This window comes from Triticum dicoccoides, chromosome 3B, assembly GCF_002162155.2.
Source record: "Triticum dicoccoides isolate Atlit2015 ecotype Zavitan chromosome 3B, WEW_v2.0, whole genome shotgun sequence".
In the NCBI taxonomy this organism is placed as follows: domain Eukaryota; kingdom Viridiplantae; phylum Streptophyta; class Magnoliopsida; order Poales; family Poaceae; genus Triticum; species Triticum dicoccoides.
Genome location: NC_041385.1, coordinates 861,022,486 through 861,037,970, shown reverse-complemented (window position 1 = coordinate 861,037,970; position 15,485 = coordinate 861,022,486). Strand labels below are relative to the sequence as shown.

General features: G+C 46.3%; 1 non-coding gene across 1 annotated transcript; it reads left to right on the top strand.

Moving 5' to 3' along the window:
- The first annotated feature begins 15,074 nt into the window (after window positions 1-15,074).
- TRNAK-UUU lies at window positions 15,075-15,147 on the top strand. The gene has a single exon. It is a non-coding gene; the product is annotated as a tRNA-Lys (tRNA).
- Window positions 15,148-15,485: the final 338 nt, after the last annotated feature.

Below are 15,485 nucleotides of genomic sequence, written 5' to 3'. Positions count from 1 at the left end.
ATGATGTTCCCACTACGTTTCAATTCTTATCTTTTATGTGAGCATCATTGTCATCATCATGCCTAGCTAAAAGGACATTAAAGAAAAGCGCTTGTTGGGGGACAACACAATATTTATCCCTACTGTTTTTGTGTGTTAGCGTGATTATCATACTGTATTAATCAGTATTTATAGCTTTTGTTTCAATAAAGTGCCAAGTAAAACCTTTGGGAAGACTTGGGTGAAAGTTAATTTGATCTTGCTGTAAAAACAGAAACTTTGCGCTCACGAGATTAGCTTCATTTTTTATAGAAGAGTGTTTTTAAGATGATTCTTTTTGAAGAACATTAATAGACAAATTTCTCACGTCCAACAATTTATTTCATAATTTTTGGAGTTACATAAGTATTCGAGAGTTACATATTACTACAGACTGTTCTGTTTTTGACAGATTCTGTTTTCTATGTGTTGTTTGCTTATTTTAATGAATCTATGAGCAGTATCGGAGGGTATTAACATTAGAGAAGTTGGAATACAATAGATATTACACCAATATGAATTTATAATGAGTTCATAACAGTACCAAAAGTGGTGATTAATTTTCTTATACTAACGGAGCTTACGAGTTTTCTGTTGAGTTATGTGTTGTGAAGTTTTTAAGTTTTGTGTAAGGATTCGAAGGACTATGAAATAAGGAGTGGAAAGAGCCTAAGATTGGGGATGCCCAAGGCATCCCAAGGAAATATTCAAGGACAACCAAGAGCCTAAGCTTGGGGATGCCCCGGATGGCATCCCCTCTTTCGTCTTCGTTCATCGGTAACGTTACTTGGAGCTATATTTTTATTCACCACATGATATGTGTTTTAATAAGAGAGTCATTTTGTTTTATTTAATTTTGCTTGATGTTTGAATAAAATACCAAGATCTGAAATTATTAAGTGTTAGAGAGTCTCACATAGTTACATAATTATTCAACTACTCATTGATCTTCACTTATATCTTTTGGAGTAGTTTGTCATTTGCTCTAGTGCTTCAGTTATATCTTTCTAGAGCACGATGGTAGTTTTATTTTAAAGAAATTGATGAACTATCATGCTTCACTTATATTATTTTGAGAGTCTTAAACACCATGGTAATTTGCTTGGGTTATAAATTTAGTCCTAATATGATAGGCATCCAAGATGGATATAATAAAAACTTTCATACAAAGTGCATTGAATACTATGAGAAGTTTGATTATTTATGATTGTTTTGAGATATGAAGATGGTGATATTAGAGTAATGATAGTGGAGTAGTTGTCAATATAAGAGATACTTTTGTTGAAGTTTGTGATTCCCATAGCATGCACGTATGCTGAACCGTTATGTGATGAATTTGGAGCATGATTTATTTATTGATTGTCTTCCTTATGAGTGGAGGTTCGGATCGCGCGATGGTTAACTCCTACCAACCCTTACCCTAGGAGCATGGTTGTAGTACTTTGTTTTGATGACTAATAGATTTTTGCAATAAGTATGTGAGTTCTTTGTGACGAATGTTGAGTCCATGGATTATATCCACTCTCACCCTTTCACCATTTCTAGCCTCTCTAGTGCCAAGAAACTTTCGGCGGTACCATACACCCACCATTACCTTCCTCAAAACAGCCACCATATCTACCTATTATGGCATTTCCATAGCCATTCCGAGATATATTGCCATGCAACTTTCCACCGTACCATTTATTATGACACACTCCATAATTGTCATATTGCTTTGCATGATCATGTAGTTGACATCATATTTGTGGAAAACCCACCTTTCATAATTATTTCATACATGTCACTCTTGATTCATTGCACATCCCGGTACACCGCCGGATGCATTCACATAGAGTCATATTTTCTTCTAAGTATCGAGTTGTAATTCTATAGTTGTAAGTAAAAAAAAGTGTAATGAGCATCATTATTAGAGCATTGTCCCAGTGAGGAAAGGATGATGGAGACTATGATTCCCCCACAAGTCCGTATGAGACTCTGGACGAAAAAAAAGAGGCAAAAAAGAGAAGGCCAAAAAAACAAAAAATTAGAGAAAAATATAGAAGGCGCAATGCTACTATCCTTTTACCACACTTGTGCTTCAAAGTAGCACCATGATCTTCATGATAGAGAGTCTCCTATGTTGTCACTTTCATATACCAGTGGGTATTTTTCATTATAGAACTTGGCTTGTATATTCCAATGATGGGCTTCCTCAAATTGCCCTAGGTCTTCATGAGCAAGCAAGTTGGATGCACACCCACTTAGTTTGTTTTTGAGCTTTCATACACTTATAGCTCTAGTGCATCCATTGCATGGCAATTCCTACTCACTCACATTGATATCTATTGATGGGCATCACCATAGCCCATTGATACGCCTAGTTGATGTGAGACTATCTTCTCCTTTTTGTCTTCTCCAAAACCACCATATTCTCTTCCACCTATAGTTCTATGTCCATGGCTCACACTCATTTATTGCGTGAAAGTTGAAAAAGTTTGAGAATACTAAAGTATGAAACAATTCCTTGGCTGAAACCGGGGTTGTGCATCAGTTAAATATTTTGTCTCGTGAAGATAGAGCATAGCTAGAATATTTGATTTTGTAGGGATAGCTTGCTTTGGCCATGTTATTTTGAGAAGACATGATTGCTTTGTTAATATGCCTGAAGTATTCTCGTTCCTATGTCAATATTAAACTTTTGTTTTAAATCTTATTGATCTGAATATTCTTGCCACACTAGAGAAGATTACATTCATAAATATGTTAGGTAGCATTCCACATCAAAAATTTTGTTTTTATAATTTACCTACTAGAGGACGAGAAGGAATTAAGCTTGGGGATGCTGATATGTCTCCAACGTATCTATAATTTTTGATGTATTCATGCCATGTTTATAATTTTTTACATGATTTTGGTATGATTCGTTTCGAACTAACACGGACTGACACTGTTTTCGGCAGAACTACCGTGGTGTTGTTTTTTGTGCAGAATAAAAGTTCTCGGAATGCGCTGAATATCAACGGTGATTTTTTTGGAAAAGATAAAAAATACTGGAACGAAAAGTTATCTGAGGGGAGTCTCGTGGGCCCCATGTGGGTGGAATGCACCCCCACCCCCGGAGGGCACCCCTGTGCCTTGTGGACTCTCCATGGGCCCCTTGACTTAGTATCGACACCGACCTCTCCTATAAATCCCCAAACCTCCAGAAAATAACCTAGATAGCGAGTTCCGTTGCCTCAAGCCTCTGTTGCCACCAAAAACACTTTGGGATCCTGTTCCGGCACCCTTCCAGAGGGGGGCTCCATCACCGGTGGCCATCTTCATCATCCCGGCACTCTCCATGACGAGGAGTGAGTAGTTCACCCTCAGGCCTGAGGGTTTGTACCAGTGCCTATGTGTTTGATCTCTCTCTCTCTTGTGTTCTTGATTCGGCACGATCTTAATGTACCGCGAGCTTTGCTATTATAGTTGCATCTTATGATGATTCTCCCCCTCTACTCTCTTGTAATGGATTGAGTTTTCCCTTTGAAGTTATCTTATCAGATTGAGTCTTTAAGGATTTGAGAACACTTGATGTATGTATTGCATGTGCTTATCTGTGGTGACAATGGGATATTCACGTGATCTACCTGATGTATGTTTTTGTGATCAACTTGTGTGTTCTATACTTATGCATAGGGGTTGGCACACGTTTTCGTCTTGACTCTCCGGTAGAAACTTTGGGGCACACTTTGAAGTTTTTTGTGTTGGTTTAATAGATGAATCTGAGATTGTGTGATGCATCGTATAATCATACCATGGATACTTGTGGTGACATTGGAGTATCTACGTGACATTAGGGTTTTCGTTGATATGTGTCTTAAGGTGTTATTTTGCTACAAACTCTGGGGCTGTTTGTGCCACTTATAGGAATAGCCCAATGGATTGATCGGAAAGAATAACTTTGAGGTGGTTCCGTACCCATAATCTCTTCGTTTGTTCTCCGCTATTAGTGACTTTGGAGTGCCTCTTTGTTGCATTATGAGGGATAGTTATATGATCCAATTATGTTATTATTGTTGAGAGAACTTGCACTAGTGAATGTATGAACCCTAGGCCTTGTTTCCTAGCATTGAAATACTGTTTTCCTCACTTCTACCACTTGCTACCTTGCTGTTTTTATATTTTCAGATTATAAAAACCTATATCTACCATCCATATTGCACCTGTATCACCATCTCTTCGCCGAACTAGTGCACCTATGCAATTTATCATTGTATTGGGTGTGTTGGGGACACGAGAGACTCTTTGTTATTTTGTTGTAGGGTAGTTTGAGAGAGACCATCTTCATGCTATGCGTCCAACGGTTTGATAAACCTTAGGTCATCCACTTGAGGGAAATTTGCTACTGTCCTACAAACCTCTGCACTTGGAGGCCCGACAACCTCTACAAGAAGAAGGTTGTGTAGTAGACATCAACCGATAGAACTTGAAGGGAATATAAATCCTACCGTTAGCTCCGCATTGGGTTCGACACTCCTATTTATCAAACAAACTACAATTGATCCCCTACACTTGTGGGTTATCACATGCATGGGTGCTTCTTCCAGTGTAGATATATGAGCGTGTTTAGAGGCCATGCTATTTAATAATGCGCAAACGTGATATGCGTGGCAAGAAAATATCAAAGGAGACACACCAAGAATAGAGTGAAACTAGGTATGTCGCAACTACATAACGCCTCTACGAATCGCAAGATTCACTTGATGTATAAGGCGAAAATTTTCCTCTTATATCCTTCCTACATAGCTCAAAACGTTGATAAATTCCCCACCCACCCAAACATATATTTTCCGTAACTGGCAACACATGTCAACAACAATACTCAACCAACTCTCCATAGGTTTATGATATGATGTTAACAGTCAATTCCGCAGGTTATGATGTTAACAGAGGACAACAAGGGCAACAGAAAAAATAGAAGGGGTACTACAACTGACATAATCTAGTTCATACAGAGTTTTCATAATATAGCTCGTATAATAATAGGTCTTTAGTGCAGGAGGTGAGACAATAAACAGAGCTTTAGTCCCGGTTCCAGAGGGCCTTTAGTCCCGGTTATGCAACCGGGACTAAACGATCGGGTCTAAAGCCCCCACTTTTAGTCTCAGTTGGATTACGAACCGGACTAAAGGGGCTTCACCTGGCCGCTGAGGGGCGCGAGGGAAGAAGGACCTTTTGTCCTGGTTGGTAACACCGACCGGGACTAAAAAGCAGCTACGCGTCAGCAACTGCCAGACGCTCGGGTTTTTTTTGGAAGGAGGGGTTTAGGGGTTTTGGAGGGTTTAAGGGTTTCAAATTGTGTTACCTCCTTTTATTTTTGTGTTTACCCTTCAATTCTTTTACATTTAGGGTTTCATTTTTATTTAATGTTTTCCATTCAACTCGGCGCTAGAGGCAAAGAGGCAACCATTACACAAGATCGTCATGAACATATATAGAGAGAAGTGACCTCTCTTTCTCCGTTCTAGGTCGAACAAGAAGTTTTCATATATATATATATCCGACGCTACAACATATATAAAATATAACATCTCTTAGGATATCCCTGACATCATGCACCAATATTTATTTCCACTTCCATATGGTATTCTCTGTTTTTAGGTATGACGTGGTCAACAATGAGTCGCGCCAATTCCTCTTGAATTTCTCAGATGTGATCATGTGGTAGGAGTTTGTTCCGCTTCTCCCAGATCTAATTTAAAGTGGGCCATATGCGAACATGTCGTTAACAGGCTTTCCGCGGGCCGGGCCGCCACCTTTTGACCAAGTCAAACGGGCCGGCCTTTTCACAGGAATGGGCCCGCCACCTACAAGGCCTCTCACTACTACCTTTACCAAATCGTGTTCAAACACTTACCTTACACACAGTAGGACATGTTCATCACCATTCCAATTCATCCCCGATGAATCAGATCTGACACAAACTCTAAGATGTAGCAAGCATGACAAACAAGCATGAATGAGTATGCACATCAGGGCTCAAACAACTCCTACTCAAGCTAGTGGGTTTCATCCATTTACTATGGCAATGACAGGTCATGCAAAGGAAAGGGGTTCAGCTACCGCAGCATGTAACTGATGAATCGTTGTTGTCCTAATGCAGTAAAAGAGAGCAGGAGCGAGAGAGTGGGATTGTATCGGAATGAAAAGGGGGGTTTTGCTTGCCTGGCACTTCTCAAGATAGTATAGTTCTTCATCGGTGTCATTGAACTCATCGTCGGAACGTCATATACTGAGAGGGGACAAACACCATCAAACAAGCAAGAACATAATCAATGCAATGCACAATACGATGCATGATCATGACATGGCAAAATGATGTGATTTCAGCTAATGCCATTAGCAACAGGTTAAATGAAGTTGGTTTGAACCCTAGGTTCAAATTAAAACTCCATATGTTAACATTCAAATGCCCTTTATTTGTTTTGTCCAATTCAGTAGCTATAAGTTATTCCAACATGCATGAAAATGGTACAGATGGATAGATTGGATTTTCTGATCATTTTTCATATATAAATTATTTCATTTGGAGTTACGGTTGAATTTATATGAATTTCTGAAGTTATACTATTTTCTGGAATTTCTCAATTATTTTAAATCCAGAAATTAAATACTATGTCAGCATGACAACATCATTGCGTCAGCAGGTCAACCGTGGCTGACCAGGTCAAACATGACCAGTGGGGCCTACTGGTCAGTGACACAACTAACTAATAGATTTAGTTAGTGTTAGGTTAAGCACTCACATAGGATAATTAGGGCCTGGGCCCACATATCAGTGTCTAGACTAAATGTTAGGGTTAATTAGCACTAAACTAAACGTAAGCAAGAATTAACAGGGGCGGCCCATGCGTCAATGACCCCGGGGAGGTCAAACAGGGGTCAATCCCGGGTCAACTCGTCGGAGTTGACCCGCGGCTCGTCGCCGGCGAGGCCAGAGACGGCGGAGGGCGTCGGGTTTCATCCCACGGTGACCAAAACGAAGGCCGAGGCCATCTACGGGACGAGGAGACTCGTCTGCATCGAACGGTGCGAGCGGCAGGAGCTAAGGTGGAGCTCGTGTAGGGGAACGCAGCAGAAAACAAAAAATTTCCGACCTACGCACCAGCCCAGGACCACTATGGAGACTGCATACATGGTTTGATCTTTTCGTTATCGACTCATAGCGCAGCGGGAAGTAGAGTCGATGACGACCGGCGATGCAGATCCCCTCAGCTAGGATTTACAACCTCCCAACCGCAAGGATGTATACCCTCATCTGCTCCTCAGACAGCCCTCCGGGAGGCGGTCAAACAGCCCCCCCGGACGGTGTCATGGACAGCCCTTCGGGAGGACCTTCGAAACTTGAACGGTCACTCGGACAGCCCTTCGGGAGGACCTTCAAAACTCGGACAGTCACATGGACAGCCCTTTGGGAGGCACTCACGAACTAAGACCGAAACTACGATCTCTCTACAGAGTTGCACACATACGGTGTCATCTGTCCGGAAGGGCTTTGCCGTCCAAAACTAGTTCCTGCCGGAACCCAGACAGCCTTTCGGCTCTATGAAACTATTTCGCTGGGAGGGAGAGAAGAAGCCAGATCATTGCATGGAACTTGTATGAGAGCAAAGGTATGAGTGTGGAGAGTGCCTCTCCACCTCTATTTATAGGAAAAACCAAAGGGGTAGGGGCACATGAAAAACCCCAAAATGCCCACACTTTATGTCACACATAAAGGGCATAAAGGGCATAAAGGGATGTAAAGTGGAGCCCCATGGAGGAGCTGCACCCTCCAACGTCCCACCTTCATGGGGGGCCCCCAAAGGGGGTTCCTTAATCCCCAAGTCCTTCTAGAAGCCTTTTGGGAAAAGCCCCAAAAGGTGGCTTTTCATAAATATCCCAAAAAGCACTTTCACTATTCACGACGGCATTTTTCAGCGTCCGTTCGAACTGAAAATATTTATGTGGGCTTAGAACATTTCCAGTACCCACCAAAATGATTTTCAACATGTTCCGAAACAATTCCGGTTTAGTGATTTTCGTCTGCGAAAAGCATCTGAAGTGGTTCCGGCAGCTCCGAAGCATATCCGGTTATTATCCCGGAAAATTCCAGAAAGCTTCCAGAATGATTCTGGCACCGTCCAAGAATTATCAGGCATGTGCCGAAACCAATTTGACTTAATGGTATCCCCTGAAACAACTTTTCAGTTTCACCGAAACTCATCCGATGACCTCTCTCTGCGGAACCTTTTCCGCTGTCCGAAACTTTTCCGGTGTCCAAAACTTTTCCGGTGATTTTCTCTCAGACTCCTTGTCTAGTATTCAACAGATAGATGACCCTTAAGCGTGTGTCCCTATAGGTTCGGTGAAGTATAGACATGACCTGGAACCCCTTCCGATCAATGATCAACATCGGAGCCGTGGACACCCATATTGACCCTATACCCACACGAATGAATATTCGAGTGAACCTCCAGTTGGCGTGTGCTATTCCTGTTGCTTCGCGATATGTTACAAATACCCGAGGTGAGACATGTTGGCATTCCCGTGGATCAACAACTTGTCCACTATGCTAGTTACCTCGTTACCGGTATTGTTCTCTTTTCTCGTTTCCGTGTTCCGGCATCCCTGTGATCAAATCACACTGAGTGTGGCCAGACGATGATGGATACTGTAACACCGAGAGGGCCCGAGAATATCTCTCCGTCGTCGGAGCAGCAAATCCCAATCTTGAGCTATCAATTTACTTGACAGACTTTTCCATGAACCCGTAAGCCACCGTAATAGCCACCCATTTACGGATGACGTTTAACACACCCCAAAGTTCATGAAGCAAGTATGAAGAAACTCGATACTCTTATGGTCTAAGGAATTATGCAACCATTAACCATCTCTGTGTTATCAACCATAAACTTGTGACGAATGAATCTCATAGTATAACATTAATCCGGGTCAATTCAACACAAATGTTCTCTTAACATTTTTCCCTCAAAGTTGCTGGCATAGACATGCCCATGACCAGGAAACAGAATCATCATGCAACACTTGAGCTAGTCTTAGAGGCCAGACTAGGAATGCTTCTTACCGTTTATTATTCCACACATGCATATGAGTCTTCCTTCGAGCCTCATGTTATTGCAGACTCGAGAACCATAGCAGTTATAGCATGGAAGATAAACATAATTATGAACATGGAGATAAGTAATAGTATTTATTATTGCCTCTAGGGCATATCTCCTACAGCTCGCTCGCTGGAGTCGAGCTTGTGGCGGCGGCCGGAGCTACGGGCGTGCTCGGGTTGGAGCTAGGGTGCATGGCAGGGGGCACGAAGAGATGTTGCGGGCTCCTGTGGGCGTCGAGAACGCAGTGAAGCGCTCGGTTTCGAGCCCGCGTTGCTGTGGCCACCACGCCGGCATGCAGAGGCGGCGACGCGTGCGGGCGAGCAAGATGCGGTGGCTACGGCGCAAGAGAGCGAGAACAGAGAGGGGGAGAAGGGCCAGTGGCTCACGTGGAGTGCAGGGGAGCGAACGGCGAGCTCGGGGAGGCACGGACGACGACGCAATGGCGATGCCGATCTCGGGTGACGGAGGGTGAAGAAGACGGCGCCGAGGATGAAGCAGAGCTTCACGGCTTGCATGGCTTGGTGGTGGTGACAGGAACAACGGCGTGGAGCTCATGGACACGTCATGATCTGCACCGAGCCACCGAGATGCCATGCCGTCTCTAGATTTGAAACTTATGGCGATTGCCGATCCTGTTGACTTAGGGTTCGATGCTCTTCGGGACCTCTGTTAAGTCTTGTTGACGGTCCTGTTTCTCTTGCACAATTTTTTGTCTAATATTTAAATGTTTGCAGTTGCAGGACTTCGTGTGCTCTTCTTCACGAGTGCCGTCTAAGATGGTGTCCTTTGAGATGAATGACCTTAAGAGTACGTACCTAGTGTTAGAGATATATTTGGGTTACATGTATTTGGTAGTTTAGGATTCCTACCTTATCTCTAGGAGAGGCATCTTGCCCTCCAAGTCTTGTACTCAATATATACTTGCCCTCAAGGCTCTGATATAATTCCTCTCTCTCCCTTTTAACATGGTATCTATCGCAAGTCGATCCTAAACCCTAGCCGCCGCCGCTTCCGCACCTGCGCGCCGCCCCCGGGGCGGTCGGCCTCCATGACTGCCGCCGGGGGCCGCGCCGCCCGTACCTAGGGTTCGTCCGCCGCCCGTGTTGGCCGGCTGCCCTAGAGAGTCTTTTTCTCGATCCTTTGATTCGGGTTTTTCTCTCTCGCCGGTCGTTTTGATCGGCGTCTACTTTTTGGTTTTCCGATCTTTTCTTGATCGGTTTGCGTCGCCACCGCCGCCGTCGACACCTCGCGCCTCTACTCCGACATCGGCGCAACCGGCCATCTACTTCACCGACCCGGCGGCCTCGCGTGACAGGCAGCCCTCAAGGCCGTCGTCCGCGCGCTGGCCCGTCCGTCGATCTACGCCGGCCGTCACCGCCCTGCTCCGACCGGGACTCCTGCATCACCCCGACCGGGCGGCCTTGCGCCATGCAGCGGCCAATCATAGCCGCCCTGCCGCCCGCCGCCGCCGGCTTCATCTCGGACTCCGCCGCCACCACGCCTCCATCGAGTGGCGTCCCCGACCTCGCGCGCGATCGGCTTGATCACCCGCTCGCCGCCGCGATCCGCCTCATCTACGCCGCGCAACCGACCTGGCCCGTCAGTTACGCGCGCCTCCGCAGGTCCCGTGAAGATCGTCTCCGAGTTCAGCGCGCCCCTCCGCCGATCGAGCAACGGGCTGCCGCTGCGTCGCCCCATCGGGCCGCAGCGCCGCCACCCCGTGGTTCTTCTCCCGACTGCACCGACCCGCGTCACCGCTGCGTCGCCCCTTCGGGCTGTAGTGCTGCGGCCCACGGTCTACCGCTGCCCCGAGGCCGTCCGCTCCAGGCCGTCCCGGTGGCTGCACCGACCCTCGCGTCGCCGCTGCGTCGCCCCGTCGGGCCATAGCGAGCGTGCCACGCGGTCCACGCCGCCGTCTCGAGGCCGTCCCCGCGGTTGCACCGACCTGCGAGCCGCCGCTACACCACCTCTTTGAGCTGTAGCACTGCGGAACGTAGTCCCCGCCGCCGCCTCGCGGTTCCCGCCGCCGCCCCGAGGTCTTCCCTCCGTCATCCCGGCCCGCCTGCCGCCGCTGCATCGCCCCTTCGGGCCGTACCGCCGCGGCCCGCGGTCCACGTCGCCGTCACCGCGCGTCGTCCTCCCGTGGTATCCGCCGCGCCGTCTCCCTTGGCGCGGGAACGCTACCGTCCGCGCCGGTCTTCTTCACGTTGTCAGGGTTCTTCGCCTACTTCGAGCATCGCCGCCGCACTCCTAACCTAGCCGCCGTCGTCGCCGTCAGGCCGCCGCGGTCGCTCTTCTTTGGCCGCCGCCGCCGCTACCTTCGTAGCCGCCGCCGCTGCCCGTCCACCCCCTTCGTCTTCGTCCAAGCACCAGCCCGTCGCCAACGTCGCCGTCATCTACCCCGACCACTTCGTCTACTCCGACCACCGTTGGTGACATCGGCCCTGCGCTAATAGACGCTGCAATTGTCGTCGAGTTCTTCTCTGCTGGCCCCTCTGACTTCTCCGACATGGCGTACAGCTCATGCAGGTCCCTCGTCTACGCATGCCCGGTGCTGGCAACACCGATGCGTGCCTTCATCCACGACGTGTCCCCGGGCCTGGCAAGCCTGGTCGGCGCTTCGTCAACTTCATCTTCGTCCGTCTACGCATGCCCGGTGCTGGCACCGGTCCGTGCCTTCGTCCACGATGTGTCCCCGGGCTTGGCAAACCCGTCGCGATGCGTCGTCAACAACATCTTCTTCCCGGCGCACCACTACTTCGACACCCTTGCGCCCATGCTATCTCGGCGCCCCCTTGCGCCAGCGGCTCCACGGCGACCTCCTCGACACCGGCCACCTCGACTCGACATCGACCACGGCATTCTTCGCACGGCTACCTCGACCACGGCTACACCATCCTACGCTCTCGGCTACATCGACATCGGCACAAAGGGCTATCATCCGCTTGAGCAACTCGTCGGCTTCCTCTACAGTCAATGCATCCGCGATGCGACACCGTCCACGACGCTCCCGCTAGGACTGCGGGGGGATGTCAGTCCGTCGGCTGCTATTCTCTCCAGTCTGACCGTCCGCGACGCTCATGTTGTTCGCAACGCTACCGCTACGACTGCGGGGGGATGTTAGAGATATATTTGGGTTACATGTATTTGGTAGTTTAGGATTCCTACCTTATCTCTAGGAGAGGCATCTTGCCCTCCAAGTCTTGTACTCAATATATACTCGCCCTCGAGGCTCGATAATACATCCATCATATTCCGCAACAATTCCTCTCTCTCCCTTCTAACACCTGGCACAATTCTTGTCAACTTGTCTTGTATGTTTAATTTATCTGGAACAATAATAACTTGCGCTAGGCACTAGAAGTTGAACTGGTCTAGGTTTCCTTATCCCAATCGGCTATGATACATCAGAGGTTTATTATGTTTGTTTCTACAACTGTGTAGGTACGATATTAGATTGTGCATTACCCTGACCCTACCCTGGCAGTTTAGCACCATATAGCTATTTGCTATTGAGCTGGACCAGTATATGCGTTCTTATATAACTATTCTCTGCACTTTTCACTACTAGGAAATAGCTTATAGCTTCAAATGTGCATTACGGCTTAAATAAGAATCTCTGGAAAAAATGTTGCACATTGGCATCTACATGTACCGCATTTTGTGTGTGCCATTCTTATGAAGAATCAGAAGTTTCTGAACCTTTGTTTGTAATGGTGCAGGGTTCCGGTAGCGACGATGACGATCATCGAGAGGTTCGTGGACTGGACGGTGTTGTGGTTGCCGATGTATAGAGAAGCGAAGCTGCTGCTCGTTCTCTACCTCTGTCACCCCAGCACACGGGTAAGCAGTCGACCAGACACCCCGAGCCCGAGAGATGATCAACATTCAGATATACTTGATTCGATATGTGGCCAATTCTTAATCTGAATCTTAATGATGTTTGGGTTTCAGAGTGCAGGGAGCGGGGCACGTGTACGATGGCTTCCTCCGTCCGCTGGTGGCGAGGCACAAGGATGACATCGACCGGTCCAGTTGGAGTTGAGGGCTATCCAATGTGTTTCGTCGTAGCTGCAGGCCGTGAGATCAGGCCGGGCAGGCGCCGCACATTGACGAGTGGTCCAATTTTTGGATCGGGCCATAACAACTTACGTAGGTAGTTGCTTATGTAACTGTGCGATAGAATGGAATTATACATGAGTTGCTGCTACAAGGAGGAACATAGTTGCTTATGTAACTGTGCGATAGAATGAAATTATACATGAGTTGCTGCTACAACGAGGAACTGGAGAAGACACGACAACTGTGTGATAGAATGAATTTGGTTGATTACATCTTTTTAATTCTTAAGAAGTTAGTAGTGGCGTGGGGATAAAATGGCGGGCTACTAGTATTAGCGTTGGGACTATAGACACGCTACTACTACTTCATTAGTAGTAGCGCAGTTCATGATAGCAGTAGCGCGGATTGAAATCTCGCTGCTACTAACAAAATTAGTAGTAGCGCGGGTCCGACCCACGCTACTACTAACTTTTAGTTGTAGCGCGATACTAGTAGCACGAGTACCCGCGCTACTAGTAGCCATTTTACCCGCGCTGCTAGTAGCCTTTTTCCTAGTAGTGTCGAAGAGGCCAGGGAGTTTTTAATGTTCTATCTTAGCTTGCTGACAGATTTTACATTGGTTGACAAAAGATTCCACTGGTTGAAAGATTCTTGTCCAAGCAAATATTGCCTTGATGCAGTGATAAGTAGCAGTAACGCCAGAGTGGGCACCAATACCACTGGCATGAAGTGCTTGCAAGATGTTCTTTTCATTTAGAAGTTTGCACCAACCCATACTCTTCTTCTATATCGAATGACCCCATTATGCAATGAATATTTGCTATTCTTGTTAGTGCTCAGGACTGCCAAGTCATATAGTAAATTCTGGGTGAAAGTGTCTTTGTTGTACCCTGCAACAACATCAGTGAGCCATTGTGGTTGATAGGAAGTAATGGCATTGAGTTCATCTGGCTCATGTAATCTAGATAGTGGTGCATCAGCTGCCCTATTCTCTGAGCCTTTTATTGGATGGTATATTGTAATCCCATGAGCTTGAGGGAAAGCTTTGTGCTGCATTGGTGTTTTATGTTTTTGAGCAGTCAAATGAGCTAAGCTCCTGTGAATGAAATGCCTGTCCTGCTAAGCCCAAACTATAATGTGCTTGACTTGGAAGTAGGCCACTCTTTTCACTGTGAGGATCTTCTTTTAGTTTGTAGCCAACTCTCGCCCACTAATGACATGACCCAGGTATTCTATCTATGGTTGAGCAAATGAACATTTATTCAACTTCACATATAGTTGATTCTGCTTCAAAAGGTCAAATACTTGCTGCAAATGGTTGACATGATCTTGCAAGGATTTGCAGTAGATTAAGATGTCCTCCACAAAAACAAGTACACAAACCCTAGTCAGCTTAGCCAAAATTGTGTTCATAGCACTCTGGAGGGTGGGTGGTGCATTTGTGAGGCCAAATAGCGTAAAATTCATAGTGACGTGGGTCTTGAATGCCTTTTTGTATTCGTCTGTTTCATGTAATCTTATCTAATGGTAACCAGCTCTCAGATCTAGCTTAGTAAAACAAACAACACAAGATAACTTATCCAACAATTCTTCAACTACATGCATTGGGTATGTTATTAGACGTATCTATCTTATTTCCTTATTTCTCTGTTTTGGTAGCAGGAGAAGTAGTTTGTTCAGCCCGCACTTCAAAGTAGTCTCCCCCGTTGACCTTTTTTTTAGATAGAATCCTCAATGAGTGGAAAGGACTCCCAAACTTCCTCCACAGTACTATACCATACAGAGCCACGTCCTTGTGATATGATAAGAAGAAAAGGGGCCAGGCCACCCTCTTTTGTTTTCCGCACCAAGCCTTCTTGTAAAATTGGGTGTATAGCTCAGTTGGTAGAGCATTGGGCTTTTAACCTAATGGTCGCAGGTTCAAGTCCTGCTATGCCCAAAACAAAAAAAACAACTCTTGTATTCGTAAGGATGCATAGTAGCCTTCAAAGAGCACTCTCTGGCCTTGGCCTCTTTCTCATCAACATCTCGACTTCGCTCATTGTTTGAGGTAAGTATAAAGGAGATCAGATCAGTCCCGGGAACCGAAGGATACAGAAATATGGAATTGAGCACAGATTATAGGAAACACGCAAACATAACAGGTTGGATCCCATCTTTAACTGCACAGAGCAGCAGCCTACTATTGATTGATAACCTTACCTTCCTGAGAGTCGAGGAACAGCATATGAGATAGCCGAAAGGGGGGACCCAGGGTAATAGGTTTCCTCTTCTGGT